The sequence below is a fragment of the Triturus cristatus genome, chromosome 7, assembly GCF_964204655.1.
Source record: "Triturus cristatus chromosome 7, aTriCri1.1, whole genome shotgun sequence".
Lineage (NCBI taxonomy): Eukaryota > Metazoa > Chordata > Amphibia > Caudata > Salamandridae > Triturus > Triturus cristatus.
In genome coordinates, this window is record NC_140590.1 from 813,035,967 (window position 1) to 813,051,991 (window position 16,025).

The 16,025-nt window shown below is 48.7% G+C and overlaps 1 protein-coding gene across 1 annotated transcript in view; it reads right to left on the reverse strand.

The window, feature by feature from the left end:
- The window catches only part of LOC146810629 (cationic amino acid transporter 2-like), a 160,855-nt gene that overhangs the window by 55,198 nt on the left and 89,632 nt on the right, over positions 1 to 16,025 (reverse strand). The gene's annotated exons all lie outside the window — the stretch shown is intronic.

Here is a 16,025-nt window from a genome sequence, read left to right on the forward strand (position 1 = left end):
TTAAAATTTGTAATTCCCATTTATCATTTTCAATTCCCGTAACTTGGACAGCACTTTTGAGAACTCTATTAAATCTTTCAATAACACCATTTCCGCTGGGATTGTACAGAGAAGTAGTGCAATGAATTATGCCCACTCTTTTAAAATACACCTTTGCTTTGTTAGAAAGGAATTGAACCCCATTGTCAGTAATCAGGCGTACCGATAACCCCTCCTCAGTGAAAGTTTCATCCAGAAAGGATAGAACAGAATTAGTATCCACTTTTTCTACAATTTTGATAACTGGCCATTTTGAAAAAACATCAATGGTTGCAATGACATATTTAGAATTTGGACCAACTAGACCCACAATATCCATGGCAATGGTATGCCACGGAAAATCCGGAATGGCATGTTCACCAATATTTGGTTTAAGGGTAACCAAGGTCCTGTCGGCATTAGCACATGTGATGCAGTTTCTAACAATACGTTCGATGAAGACATCCATGCCTGGCCACCAAAAATTATTTTTTACCTTTTGTTTGGTTCTAACGATACCACAGTGACCCTCGTGACCATGGGAAACGATATTGTGTCTTAACTCACATGGAGGAATGGCTCGATCACCTCTTTTGAGCACACCATCTACCAACGAAAGCTCGTCCCTTATTTCCCAAAAACATCTAAGGTCAGCATTGATGTATTTTTTATTAGGCCATCCACTTAAAATGTACCTTTCAACGCTTTTTAAAACAGGCTCATTTTCAAATTCTTTAAGCCAAACATTACGATCAATTGGCAAAGTATCTTCATCGTGTACCAAAGCAATATGAAAATCATCCCACTCATTGTAGGTACTTTCTTTGAGTGGTAAGGGCATTCTTGACAGAAAATCAGCAGTTACATTTTCTTTACCAGGTACATAAACAATGGTATAAATAAAATCCTGAAGACGCATAGACATGCGTGCAATTCATGCTGAAGCTTTCAACATGCCTTCTGTGGTTAAAAGGCGCACTAAAGGTTTATGGTCACTTCTAATTAAACATTCCTGGCCCCACACAAACACCCTGAAGTGTTCAAGTGCCCATACGCAAGCTAAAGTTTCTCTTTGTATGGTAGAGTATTTTTCCTCTGCAGGTGTGAGTGCTCTGGACGCATGAGCAATGATGCATTCTTTACCAGTATTAGACTTCTGAGCCAAAACCGCCCCTAAACCTTTTGAACTAGCGTCTGTGGTAATAATGCAAGAAAGTGACGGGTCAAAACCTGAAAGGGCAGTAGCAGAACAGATAGCTTTCTTTACGTCATTAAATTCAGTTTCACAATCCTTAGACCACAAAAACTTGTTTTTGTTTTTGATTAATTGTCTTATGTTAAAAATACGACAAGAGAAGTTCGGCACATACTTTGAATGAAATTCAGTGAGCCCCAAAAAAGATCTAACATCGTCTTTAGATTTGGGATGAGGGGCAGATTGAATAGCCTCCACTAAGTCATTTTTGGGTTTGATTCCTTCCTCACACAGTTCGTGACCTAGATAAGTCACAGATTTCCCTCCAAATCTACATTTGGAATGTTTTATAGTTAGACCGTGATCAGAAAGAACCTTACGTTTTCTAATGCTGATAAATGTACCTGGGCGTCACTTCCAAAAACAAGAATGTCATCTTGAAAACAGATAGCGTTATTGCAATTCTTTAGAATATCCGGCATCACACATTGAAAAATAGCTGCAGCAGAAGCTAGACCGAAAGGCATTGTATTATATCTGAAACACCCGAAAGGGGTAAGGAATGCAGTGTAATCTTTGCTATTGTCATGTAACTCAATCTGGTGGTAAGCTGGAGATAAATCAATAGTTGAAAGCAATTTAGGTCCCCCAACACTGGTCAACATTTCTGAAATACGTGGTAGAGGAAATTGATCGATGATAATGTTGTTGTTTAAATGGCGTAAGTCGATGCATAATCTAATTTTCCCATTGGCACGTTTTGGCAACGACAATGGGTGAAACCCATTCAGAAGACTCAATACTCTCAATAATGCCATCTTTTACTAGAGAACGTAAACTGGGTTCAGGCTTCAATCAGTAAGGCCAAGCCTCTAAACATAAATAACACCAAAGATACCAATACTGATACTTATCTTTCTATCCACTTTTTTTGTGTGGGGACATTTTGAGTAACAACAAAATGAGCCTAGGCCACTTTTTCCGTCTGTTTAATCAATCGATTTCATCAATTTTTTTCTTTTAATTCACCATAATTTTTTAGTGACTCCACAAGGAAAACTTCAAACATATGTCACAAATATAAAGCTGTGAACATATAAAAATATTTTTCTTCCAATCACATTCTTTACGCACTTCATTCATTTCAAATCTTTCATATCCACATTCACTCCCATATCATGCTGAACCGTCCTCACACAAAAAAAGTGGATAGAAAGATAAGTATCAGTATTGGTATCTTTGGTGTTATTTATCTTTTACTAGAGAATCAAGTTCTTTTTTAACCTCCTCGCACACAGCTTTGTGAATTTTTGAGCACGAGTCTTTTTTTAAACGGATCTCATGCTTAAAACCAATTAATTTACCTATATCAGTTCTGAAAGCACTGGGAAATTTGTGTAATAAGTGTTCACTAAGACCGTTAGACTCATCAATAACCATAACTGTGATGGGGGCGTGGCTAGGCGCCGATGTGAATGGCCGCCTGATCCCGGAGCTCCGCCGGGACCGTAGATGTCCCATTGAAATCCGGACCTAATCCGCGCCGTGGGGAGCGCCACTGGAACCCCCCCGGCTCCCCCTGACCAAGTGCCCGGAGGGGAGGCTCGGTGGCCCCAGGCGACGCCCACACGACCAAGGAGGGTGGCTGCGGAGGTCGACGGCGGCCGGACGCCCTGGCTCCGGAACTCTGCTGCGGCTCCTGAAGATACGTGAGGCCCCGGCGAGGGCCTACGCGCTGACGCGCACAAAGCAACGCGGTTTGGGGACAAGCGGCTGACGTCGCGGATCAGAGCCGGAAAACATCGGATGCACCGGAGCAGGTGTGGATCGCGACTGGGGCCGCGGCCGTGAGGAGGGCGCCATTTATCGACCGCAAGGGAGCGGAGGAAGGCCTATAGCCGAGGGACGCCCTGCCCTGCCCTCCGGTGAGACTTCGGAGCGCGCCTTGGATTGCGCACCACCTGGCTGGGAGAAGGGACGGAACGCTCTACCCTTCCCCGGACCCGACTGGTGGCGACGGGGACCCTCTTCCCCCTGTCGCTCCCTGGCAGACTACTCTGAGCTCCAGCCTCCGTCCGTCGACCTCAACCCGGAGCCGGGGACGCCTGGGCGCTGTGGAGGGTACCCCTGGATGACCTGGAGGAGGAGAACGCCCGTGATTGGGGCTGCGGAAGAGTGATCCCCGGGCAGAGGAGGAGACGCTAATTTGCCGAGCAGTAGGTTGTCTGCTGCCTGGAAGCGCCCGGCCCACACACCCGGTAAGGCCGCAGCCGCGACTGGAACTGCACACCGCCTGGCTGACCCGGGGCGAGACGGGGTACTGTGGCGGATCCTGGGCCTCTCTGGTGGCGGCGGAGGTCTCCTTCCTCTCTTGGTCCCGGGGCGAAAGCGGGGCCCAGGGGCTGTGACTGTGAGCGCTGATCGGACCGCGGGACGCCTCGGTGCTGCGGAGGGCGGTGCCGCCTGCGGCCCGCAGGGTGCCCGGACCGCCATGCGACCCAAGAGCGGAGCCGCAACTCAGGCCAACAAGCTAGACCAATACACAATAGCCAAGGCGCCACCTCCGGCGGAGAGGGCCCCGAAGGAAGACGCGGACCCCGCGGACCCTTCCCTGAAGTCCATCATGGCGGCTATTCAGACCTTGGGCACGAACTTGGAAACCAAGATGGATAAGATCACTATTGAGGTGGCCCTGCTCCGAGCTGACCTCGGGAAAACTACTGACCGCTCCAAGACTAATGAAGTCGATATTAAGGCCCTACAGGACTCGGAGAAGCGACTTGAGGGACGGGTGAATGAACTAATACACCAACACCGCCTTATGGCCCTGCGGCTCGATGATCAAGAGGGGAGGGCTCGGAGAAGTAATATCCGCGTCGTGGGTGTTGCGGAAGGCCTTGAAGGAGACAGTGTGGAGCTATTCCTGGAGGATCTGATCCTACGGCACCTTAAACCCAAGCGTCTCTCGAAACTCTTCACCATTGAGCGGGCGCACAGGGCCCCTATCCCACGACCCAAGCCGGGAGCCATGCCACGGACGATCATTGCAAAAATCCTGAATTTCCGAGACCGAGACGCAATACTTCAGGCGGCAAGACAGCACGGTGACCTGCGATATGAGGGGGCCACAGTCCGATTCTTTCCCGACTTCACGCTCCAGGTCCAGCGGGAAAGACGCTCCTTCCAAGGGGTTAAGGTGGCGCTCCGCGAGCGTGGGATCAAATATATGATGTTTTTCCCCGCCAAACTGAAGGTCATCACCGGTGGGAGATCCCTCTTTTTCACCACGCCGGAAGCGGTGCAGGAGTGGCTGGATGGGGGAGAGGCGACGCAGGACTCCCGTAGGGGCGAATTACAGCGGCAAGAGGCGGGCCAGCACGTCACGGAGTCGGCGTCAGGCCGGCCCGAGGGTGGTGCGCCGAGTCAGCGGTCCTGGCGTTCCAGGTCCAACAGTCCCCGCTGGGGCTCGTCCAGAGAAGGGACGCCGCGCCGAGGCCTTGAGTAATAGCGCTGAAGATACCAGACAGTATGTATACCTCACGTGCCTTTATTTTGAGACTTGTTAATAACTCTGGGTGCCCGGGCCGCCTCACTGCCTGCATGGGTGACTTCCCTCTATGGGTGACTCCGTAACAAGGGGGCTGCACGAACTGGGACACTGCGGAAGGGCGACCACAGGGGACTAGCCCACGAACTTCCCAAGTTGAGTTTCTCGGTGGGTTCACCGGGGGGGGGGTGGGGCGACAGGCGCTCTGCTAATTGGGGTGGTGGGCAGTTCTAGACCCACGGAGCAGGGGGCAGGGTGGGGGGAGTTGTTCTCGAGTGGGGGGGCTGGGAGGTCAAGGCCAGCCCCGGGAGGGAGGGGGTTCAACGTCAGACTTGTTGGGGTTGTTGTTATATGTCTGATTTATTATGGGGGGGTGGAACTCAGGAAGGGGTGGGAGTTGGGGATCCATTACGGTCACGCACATTGCTATCACACGACTGTAGCCCGGGTGGTGGGACAAGACACCCTCTTACGACACGGCCATGGCTAGACGGTGGGAAAAAAGCCTCAAGATTCTCAGCTGGAACGTCAACGGTCTAGGGGACAGACTCAAGCGTACTATAGTATTGCAGTTCCTCAAACGGCACCAGCCAGACGTGGTGCTTCTGCAGGAAACCCACCTGTTGGGGAATGTCTGTCACGCTCTAAATAGATATGGGTACACTCTAATAGTGCACTCCGGTTTCACCACTGGATCGAGAGGAGTAGGTATTCTCCTGCGTCGCTCCCTGCCCCTCCATGTAGACACCATCAAGACCGACCCGCAGGGCCGCTTCGCGGCTGTGTCGGGGCGATGGGAGGGCCAGGCGCTCAATCTCCTCTCAGTCTATATCCCCCCAGGCCTACAGGCCCGGGCCTTCGAAGACCTGGGCTCACTCCTACTGTCGCTACCCGATGGTCGGCTCGTTCTGGGAGGGGACTTGAATGCTGTGGCATCGGGAACACAAGACAGATCGCCACCTAGAGACCTGCCCCAGGGGCAACGGTGGCTGCCGGACTTCCTCGAGTCCTTCGGGCTGACGGACGTCTGGCGCCTACTCCACCCCACTGATAGTAGCTTCAGTTTCTTCTCCGGCGCACACCACTCCTTCTCGCGGCTGGACTACATCCTCGCCCTGCTCCAACACGACATGGCGATATCAGAGGCCGAACTCCTACCCCGGGGTATCTCCGATCATTCACCGCTCCTTGCACAGCTTATATTCGGGAATAGACGGGAGGGCTGCACTGCGCCCATTAATCCCTGGCACCTAAAACACGAGGTCACTAGTAAACACATATCCACCTCAATCTCGCGCTACTTTATGGAGAATGATGGGTCGGTCGCCTCCCCTGCCACCCTGTGGGAGGCGTTTAAGACTGTGGTGCGAGGCGAGGCTCTGTCGGCTATCGCGGCTCGGCGACGGGAACGTAGCCAGCAGACCGTAGCGCTAGAGGAGCAACTCGGGGAACTTGAAAGGGAGGCACAGATCAGCGGCGACCGGGAACTCAGGCACGCGATGCAGCTAAAGGCGGCGGAGTACAGAGAGCTGGTCTCTCAGGAGGCCCAGACGGTGGCTCGTCATAGGATCGGCAGGATATATGACCAGGGCGATAAAGCCGGGAAACTTATTGCCTGGCTTGAGCGGAAACAGCAGGCCAGCAGGGTGGTGCCGGAGCTCCGCACTGACTCGGGGAGAGTGCTCACGGAACCCCGGGAAATAGTACAACAGTTCGCCGACTATTACCGGCAGGTGTACAGGCGAGAGTCGGACAGGCCGGAGGAGGACTCCATGGACCTCCTTGCGGACATACGACTGCCTACTCTCTCGGACACGGATCGGGAGGCTCTTGACAGCCCGCTCACCGAGACTGAGCTCCAGCAGGCGATCGGTGACCTCCGTCCTGGTAAAGCGCTCGGACCGAACGGCATACCCATAGAGCTCTACAAACTCCAGCCAGACGTCACCAGTAGGTACCTCAAACTCATGTTCGATAGCTGTAAAACACAAGGGCGGCTGCCCCGGGACCAGCGGTTGGCGACCATAGTCGCGATTCCGAAAGAAGGTAAACCTAAAGACGCTTGCGCATCATACAGACCCATCTCGCTTCTAAACGCGGAACCTAAAATACTTGCCAAAACGCTGGCCAACCGGCTCAAGCCGGTGCTCTCGTCGCTAATACACCCTGACCAATCGGGATTCATGCCCCACCGCAACACGGCCCTCAATATCAGAAGATTGCATGGGGTGCTGGGGCAGTGCCACAGTCTGCAAGAGGACGCGGTGGTGGTCTCGTTGGATGCCACCATGGCCTTCGACACCCTAGAGTGGCCCTACATGTTTGCAGTCCTCCGCAAGTTGGGCTTTGGACCTCAGTTTATCGCTTGGGTGCGTCTACTCTACGCGGAACCCCTGGCGCAGGTGCTTGTAAATAACAAGGTGTCTGAAGTATTCACGCTGGCCAGAGGAACTCGACAGGGCTGTCCCCTGTCCCCCCTCCTATTCGCCCTCTCCCTTGAACCGCTCGCGGCCTGGATAAGACAGGTGGCCACCGTGCAGGGCATAACATGGACGGAGGGATGGGAGGATAAGATATCTTTATATGCCGACGACATACTTCTTTACCTCTCGAAGCCGCGCGGGTCATTGATCGCGGCGCTGAATATATTGGACAGTTTCGGCCGCAATTCTGGCTTCCGAGTCAACTGGGCCAAATCGCATTTATACGTCCTCCGTGGGGACCCTCCCAGGCTTCCTGCCTCTTGCCCTATTCGGGTGGCAGAGGACGGGTTCAAATATCTCGGAGTGTATATTACCCTTGATAAAGCTCTGCTCTATGAACACAACCTCAAGCCGCCGCTCCTTCGGCTTCAACGGGAGGCGAAATCCTGGCAGCATCTGCCCTTGTCATTGCTGGGCAGGGCAGCCCTATTTAAGATGCTCTCGCTCCCGCGGTTTCTATATGCCCTTCAAAATTACCCGCACCTGGTCCCAAACAGCTACTTTCTGGCAATCGAAGCGGCGCTCCGCGAACTCCTCTGGGCTGGGCAGCCACGAATCTCACTGGCCAAACTAACGCTGGGGTGGTACGATGGCGGCATCGCTCTCCCCGATATTCGCAAGTACTACTGGGCGGCCCACCTATCCGCAATCAACCAAGGGACTTACGGGGACGGGAATGACCCGGCTTACGGGATGGATAGATGGCTGCTGCCCGGAGGCAACTACGAAATAGCGCTCTACTCTAGGCGGGGGGCGCGCACACTCACCGGCCCGACGCTGCACTCGGTACAGCTGTGGCACATCGCACAGAAAAAGCTCGGGTGGTCCGGAGTCCTCACGATGGCCACGCCACTATGGGCCTCGGAAGCGTTGGGTAACCTGCGGCGCACCAAAGGATTCCGTGAGTGGGACCTTATCGGCATCTCTCAAATCAAAGATATGTGGGGACCCGCCGGGGTCCGCTCATTCGCCCAAATGCAGGAAGCCTACGAATTGGCAGATGCCGAACATTATAGATACTTGCAGGTGCGCCACTCCTTGCAGGCAAATATCCCACCGGAGGTCAAGCTGCCGCCAGCCTCCCCGCTCGAGGATAGATTACTTGACGGGCTCCTCGCGGAACATGCCATATCCCTCACCTATAAAAAGCTTATTAACAACCCCCCAGACCTGCTCCTCCCCCTCAGAGACAAGTGGATCGCCGAAGGGCTGGAAATAGATGACGAGGAGTGGACGCACGCTTTGGCCTCTCCGCGTGAGGTCGCGATATCGGCCAGATTGCGGCTCATCCAATTGAAGGTCCTGCACAGAGTTTATATATCTTGCACTAGATTACATATGATGGGCAGGGCTGACACAACGCTATGTAGGAGGGGGTGCGGGGGTGTTGGAACCTTTTTCCACGTGCTGTGGGACTGCCCCAAGATTCAGAGGTACTGGAGGAGGGTGGTGCGGGAGATGGAAGAAGTGTGGGAGGTGGGGATACGCCCGGAGGCCAAGAGGTGCCTCCTCAACATATGGGAACCAACTGACCTGTCGCCAAAAGGGAGGATCTGGGTTACACTTGGGCAAATAATAGCAAAACGGAACATTGCCAGGCTCTGGGGTAGTGCTGTTCCACCGAAACTTTCCGATTGGGCCAGCGACATGGACTGGTGCATGCTGCAGGAAAAGACAGGGTATGTGGCGAGGGGGTGCCCGCGCAAGTGGGTCGAGGTGTGGTCCAAGTGGAATGATTTTAGGGGGGGAATCTGCGAGCCTCCCTCCATTGTGCAGGATGACCCTGGAGACGTTTAGACCCGTCTCATCGCAACTTAGGGAGCTGGAGAGGGGTTAGAGAGCGCTGGCTAGCCAAGGGCACACATGAAAACGCAGTGCTGATCGACGGTTCGGGGGGGGGGGGGAGTTGGTAAGTTCCTGCACTGTATACCTCCTGGCAATCTGCCTTATGCCGTGATTGTTTGCTAAGTCTGAGACAAACAACGCTCTTCCTTACCTCACGATACCCGTGCACTCCGTAACGCCGCCGTACCTCCGGGTTGACGGCATAGGGCTGTGTGATCAGATATTCATCCAAATGTGTTTTTCGCGGCCGGCCCGATGGGTTGTTGGCTCATTGCTGTGTATCGTAATGTCTCAATAAAGGTTTTTCAAAACTTAAAAAAAAAAAAAAAAAAAAAAAAAAAATAACCATAACTGTATCAGGGCTATTGGGGTTAAGGATAATATCTAATTTACCTTGATCAAACCAGCTTAAAACAGAAGGTCATTTTTTATAAACATATCGTTTGGCAGTACACTCACGGTTCTTGAATCTAAAATTTAGAGTTCTGTATCCTAGAATATCAATTCTTTTGCCCGAGTAACCCTCTGGGCTGATGTCAGGCAATTCTAACTCATTAGCTAATTTTGGTACAAATTGTGAATTTCATACCATCTCATTCACAATGGAGTACGGTGACCCTGAATCTGCATACATTTTGGTGTTATCTCCGCCAATAACCATATGAGATATAGGTTTTCTTTTAACAACTGAATTGTCAATATTAAGAATAGGATGTTCAGAATCCTTAATGATGAGAACATAGGAACTTACATCACTACAATCAGTGTTAGGATCTTCACCATCGCTATCATCAGTTTGATCTATACACTTGACTTTGTTGTTAACATTCTTTTTGTTGCAAGCTTTTGAAAAATGACCAACTACACCACAATTAGAGCACTTTTGCTCGATGGCTGTGCATAATTTATAATTAGCAAGGTGAGTTTTACTACAACATTTGTAACACTTCAAATTATCTTTTGGATCTTCATTTTTACTCGTGAAAGAATTGGAGATTTTCTTTTTCTTTAAGTCTTGTTCTCTGAAACGATTTTTTGTGTTTACTTTTGTAATAGTATCATTATTAATACTGCTAGATTCCCCCTTAACTTGTTTTGCGCTTCTACATGACATTTCAGATTTTCTTACGCTGACTAGTATGTTTTCAAGATCAGAATCACCATTGACGCATAACCGCTCCTGGATCGTAGAATTGTTAGTATGCATTACTACTTGATCTCTGATGAACTCCTCTTGTAGACTACCAAACCTGCAATCTAAAGAAAAGGTCTTAAGTGCGGAAACATAACTATCAACGGATTCATCTGTAAGCTGTTTTCTTTGAAAAAATTTGTACCTAGAAATACCAACACACACTTTAGGAGAACAGTAGCGATCGAAATCCAAAATAGACTTTTCAAAAACATTTCCATCACCACTGCTTTCAGTTCTGGGTAATTGGTTTAACGCTTTGAGACCTTCAGGGCCTAAGGAATGTAAGAAAACGCCTTTTTTTTCAGGTGGTTTCATTTTACCATTAGAATCTAACGTTTCAATGTAGTTTAAGAAATACGCTTTCCATTCAACCCAGGGCATACATGGGGCCATATGTAGGTAAATTAGATTTACCGATTCTTAAATACCGAATTTTACCGATTCGGTATTTATGAATCGGTAAATGTAATGTAGGTAAATAATTACCGGTATATGTCGGTATTTTAGAATCGGTATTTACCGATTCGGTAATGGCAACTGGCTTCCCATTCATTCCTATGGGCCTGGAGGCCCATAGGGATGAATGGGAAGCCAGTTGCCATTACCGATTCGGTAAATACCGATTCGGTAATGGGGGAGGCATCATCATGGGTGGCAGGGTGTCACATTGACACCCTGTTGCACCCCTGATTCATCCATGTGTGCACATGTGGCGCACACACATGCCCTAAGGGCATGTATGTCTGCCACATTGCACACTTCAAATGGTAAAAAAATGCTTTTTTACAGGTATTCGTCATTTACCATCAACTTTTAGTTGGTGGTAAATAACGAATCCCCACACCAACGACACACTCCCCCTACATATAATTTCAGGATTCGGTATTTACCGAATCAGTAAAATTACCGAGTCAGTAATTTTACCGATTCGGTAAATTACCGAATCCTGAAATATGCCCCCTACATACCAAAACCCTAAATACCGGTCGGTAACGGGATATTTACCGAAAATCGGCCGTTACCGACCGGTATTAGGCTTTCTACATATGGCCCCTGGTGAACTACCGGCAGACCAATAAAGTTGTGGAGGAGAAAGGGTATATCCTTGTGCACACATATTTAGGATTTGGAGAAAGACAAAAAAATAAGAAGGAACTGTAATTGAAAGAAAAGAAAACTGACTTTCACTAACACTTGTATGTTATTAAATGCAGTTAATATAATTGGCTACAACAGAACTGCTTATGGCACCATGAAAATACCTAGAGAAGTGATAATATGTATAAAAAAACACATATAACACTGATCCAGCAGTCCTGGCACTGTGACACACTCCTTTAGTAGTATGATGTAAGGTGGATTGGAATGTGTGATGTAAAGATTGGAATGTGAAGGGAGATTCTTTTTTTTTTGCAAAGTCAAAAAAAAAATAGTACAGAGGTATGACATTCAAGACGCCCACCCCTCCCCCCACCCCCCACTCTGTAAAACTACAGAATCAGTGGCACAGAAAGAAGGGTAAACATAAGTAAATGGCGTTATAAGAATCAGAAGAGAAAAGAAAGGATAATAATAAAAGAGAGGATACTAAGAAATAATCCAGGCGTCAAAAAAAAGAAAAAAGAGAAAAGAATATAACAACGTAAGGAAAAGAAAACAGGCAAGGGAGAGAACACAGGCCGGGTTAGCCCGGCTGCTCTAGCCAAGATGTTAGCTTTCCCCACACATCCAGGCCCTTCTTCCGACTTTTGCGCCCTTTCCTGGCGTAGACTGCTTTTTCTAGATGGTAAGTAGCGACTAGTCTGGCCAGCCACTGAGAGAATGGTGGAGGATCAGCATCCAACCATGCGGAAGCAACACGGATCCTCCAGACTGCCATTGCAATCAATATTAAGCCCCCACTTTTGATCCTGATGGTTTCAGACTGAGTCCCCAACAGGATGACTGTGGGGGTTAGCACAATAGTCTGGGTGGTGACTTCCCCTAGAAATTCCTGTACCTTAAGGAGGATTGAGGCAAGTTTAGGACAGGTTGCAAATATGTGAATTGAGTCGACACCAAACTCAGAACACCGGGGGCATAGTGTCCCTTTGCCAACTCCCCACTTGGCGATTTAATTGGGGGTAATATACAGAAAAAATATGGTTTTAAAATGTTGTGCCTGTAGTTTGGCTGACAGCAAGATATTTTGAGACAATGCTAAGGAGTTGAAAAATTTGCTGGGTGAAGATTCGAGTTTGGTGTGCCATTTATCGGCTATCTTTTGTAAGTCTTCTGGGGTTTGTCTATTTAGTATGTTGTACAAAAGACCTATCCTAGGGGCCGTGGTGTCACATAATTTGTTGAGAAGTCCCACTTCTGTGAATCCTGCATTGCCCCCAACCTTTCTGGAAAGAAAATTAGACATAGATAGATACTTGAAAACGTCCTGGTTTTTCAGACTGTTTTTAAATTGCAGGTTTACGAATGATTTGACTCCCTCGCTAGTAATGAGATCCCCCAGTTTCGTGATGCCTGCCCTGTGCCAATCTGAGAAGTAGGACCTGGCAAAAATAGCAGGAAGATTGAAATTTGTCATGATGGGAGAGTAATAGTTAAATCTTCCCAACCCGAATATTCTGCGGATATTACAGAAGACCATATATGAGTTCATTAAGGTCTTGAATCCCACACGTTTGTAATATCCAAACGAGGTCTCTCGGAGGAGACAGCCCCAGTGCTCTTCACCTAGTAGAAGTTGGAAAGGCGAGGAGAGGCCAAATGTAGGTGAGAGGGGGGGTTCCCTCACCAGCTCAGAGCTATATTGCATAACTGCGGCCCAGTAGTGAAGCATAATGTTAGGGAAGGCCCACCCACCCCGCTCTTTAGGAAGAGATAGTTGCCTTAGAGCCCTCCTTGGTTGTGAGTAGGCCCAAATAAACTGCGTGAATATTTGCTGGAATTTCTGCAAATTAGCTTTGCTGAATTCCAGGGGTACGGTGCGAAAGAAGTAAAGAAGTTTAGGAAAGTATGTCATCTTAATTACGTTGCATATGCCAACGAGGGTCAGGTGTAGGTTATCAATCTGTTTAAGGGCCTTCTTGGTTTATGCAGCGAGAGGAGCTAACTTATCTGTTACGATTTCTACAATATTGGCAGATATGAAAACCCCCAGATATTTAGCTTTTGGCACTACCCTAGCATCAATCCAGGTGATTTCCTTGTTTATATTTATTTGGGTTTTATTTTTGTTCAAGGCGTAGCCCGAGATTTTCCCAAATTTTTGTGCCTCTAGCTCCAATGCAGTTATGGCGTTCTCGGGATCAGGGGAAGTTATGGCCAAGTCGTCCGCATAAGCCATGATTTTGATGTTAATGCCCTGGGTGCTAATTGCTAAGATGGCGGGATTCCTTTCAATTTGTTTAATGAATGGGTCTAGGTAAAGGGCAAATAACAGCGGGGAGCAAGGACAGCCCTGTTTAGTGCCCCGGGAAATGTTAAATTGGTCAGTAAGTCGCCCATTAATGGAGACACAGGCCGTCGGTTTTAAATATAGAGCCTGTACCGCCTGCGTAAGTCTAGTCCCAAAACCCATCCTGCCCATGACAGCCCACAAGAACCACCAGGAGACCCGGTCAAATGCTTTTTTAGCATCAAATAATGTTAATGACATCGGGTCTCCTGCTACCTGCGCTGCGTCAAACAGGGTAATGGCCCGCCTGACGTGTTCCGTGGTGCCTTTTTTAGGAATAAAACCATGTTGCCATTCTGAAACTAAGGACTCGATCACAGAGGATATTCTGGATGCCAGTATTTTAGAGAAGACTTTAGAGTCGCAGTTGATAAGGGTGATGGGTCTGTATGAGCTCATCTCTAGTGGGGACTTACCCTTTTTGGGGAATATAGAAATTCTAGCATTGGACCAGGAAGCAGGGGGGAAGCCCCATTAAAGATAGATGTTACCACGTCGGTGAAACTTGATTTAATTTGAGCGGCGAAGATCTTATAGAACTCTACAGGAATACCATCCATTCCTGCGGCTTTCCCATCTGGTAGGCTAGATAGAGCTTCCATGATTTCATCCCAAGTTGGAATGAGTTCTAGCAGCTCGCTGTTATCAGAGTTAAGCTGTCTAAGATGTATCTCGCTTAGGTAGCTAGCTATCTCGCTTACAAGTGGGCCAGCCGCACTGCGGTTCTCCTCAGTGTATAACTCGGTGTAAAATTCCTGAAATCCCTTCTGTATTGCATTAGGATCATTGGTCTCATTCCCTGTAGTTAATTTGATTGCACGTATTTCACTACTTGTGGACTGTTGCCTGGTTTTGACGGCTAGATGATGCCCAATGCAATCACTGCACTCGTAATTTTTTTCCCACAGTGTTGCCCACTGAGCTGCAGTTTTTTCCGCAAATACTGCTCCTATTTCTGCTTTAGCAAGGACTACCTCTTTTTGGGCATTTTCAGTATCCTGTCCTGATTTAACCAATACGACCAGGTTTATTTCTGCTCTCCTTAGTTTCTCCTGCAGATCATTAATTAACAACTTCTCCTTCCTGTTTTTCCTTACTGAGAACCTCAAAGTTTCGCCCCTGACCCCCGCCTTTAGTGTGTCCCAGACAGTCATCGTTGAGGTAGTTCCGATGTTTATTTCCAGGAATTCCTGGATCCAGCCTTGCATATGTGCCCTATAGCCTGCGTTTTGTAAAAGGGCTTTCTCGAAACTCCATCTAGGTGCCTCCTTCCACTTCCCTAATCCCTTGATGTTTACTATAAGAGGGTTATGATCTGACATAAAGCGAGGTGCAGTGTCTATGGTACAGTTACCAAGAAGTGAAGATGAAACAAAAAAGTAATCTAATCTAACAAGAGTGTTGTGTGGGGCCGAAAAAAAGGTGTAGCCAGGTTGTGTAGGATTTAAACTGGCCCAGATATCACTTAGCCCGTGGATCTGAACTAGGTTAACTGGTGCTTGGAATACTCGGGGCTTTCTGCCTTTGTATCTCCATTTGCTGTCAATTTTCCAGTCGGAGGGCAAATCTATATTGAGGTCGCCACATAGAATGATAGGAGTGGGCCAATGGGCCAGCTCCCCTGAGACCATGTTAATAATCCCTGGGTCATCTACATTGCTGCCATACAGTGAGCAGAGGGTAAAAGGAGGGTTAGAGGAAAGGTGGCATTCAGTTATTACCCATCGGCCAAGTGGATCTGATTTAACCCGGGGATTACTAAGAGAAAGTCTTCTATCTGCCATAATTCCTACCCCTTTTGTCTTAGCGCCCTGTGTGGTAGCCCCCACGACTTTGAACCATAGTCCTTCTGTGAACACTCTATGTGGGTCTCCTGGAGGCAGATTATATTGCCCCCTAGAGAGAGTAGACCTTGAGCAACATTTTGCCTTTTAGAAGTGTCATTCAAACCGCAAATATTGGCAGAGACAAGCCTAAGTGAATCTATCTGAGCCATCTAGATGTTGAGAGGAAACATTTCACCTCGCCCAATAACTTAACAAAGGAGTACGGAGATGTGTACGTGCCAAAGAGTGCCCTTAATTCTTCTGTGCCATTTCTAGTGCCCGTCCCATCCCCCCTGCCCCCCGCCCAGCCCACCCCCCCACTTCTTCTGAGCAATCAGGAATAACCTGAGTGATGATAGTCAGTCATGAGCCCCGGCTGTCAACCACGCCTAAAAAGAACCAAATTAAGCTTTCATTCGGCTAGTAGCCCCCTTGTTTTAAAAAAACGGAACAAACAATCAAGAA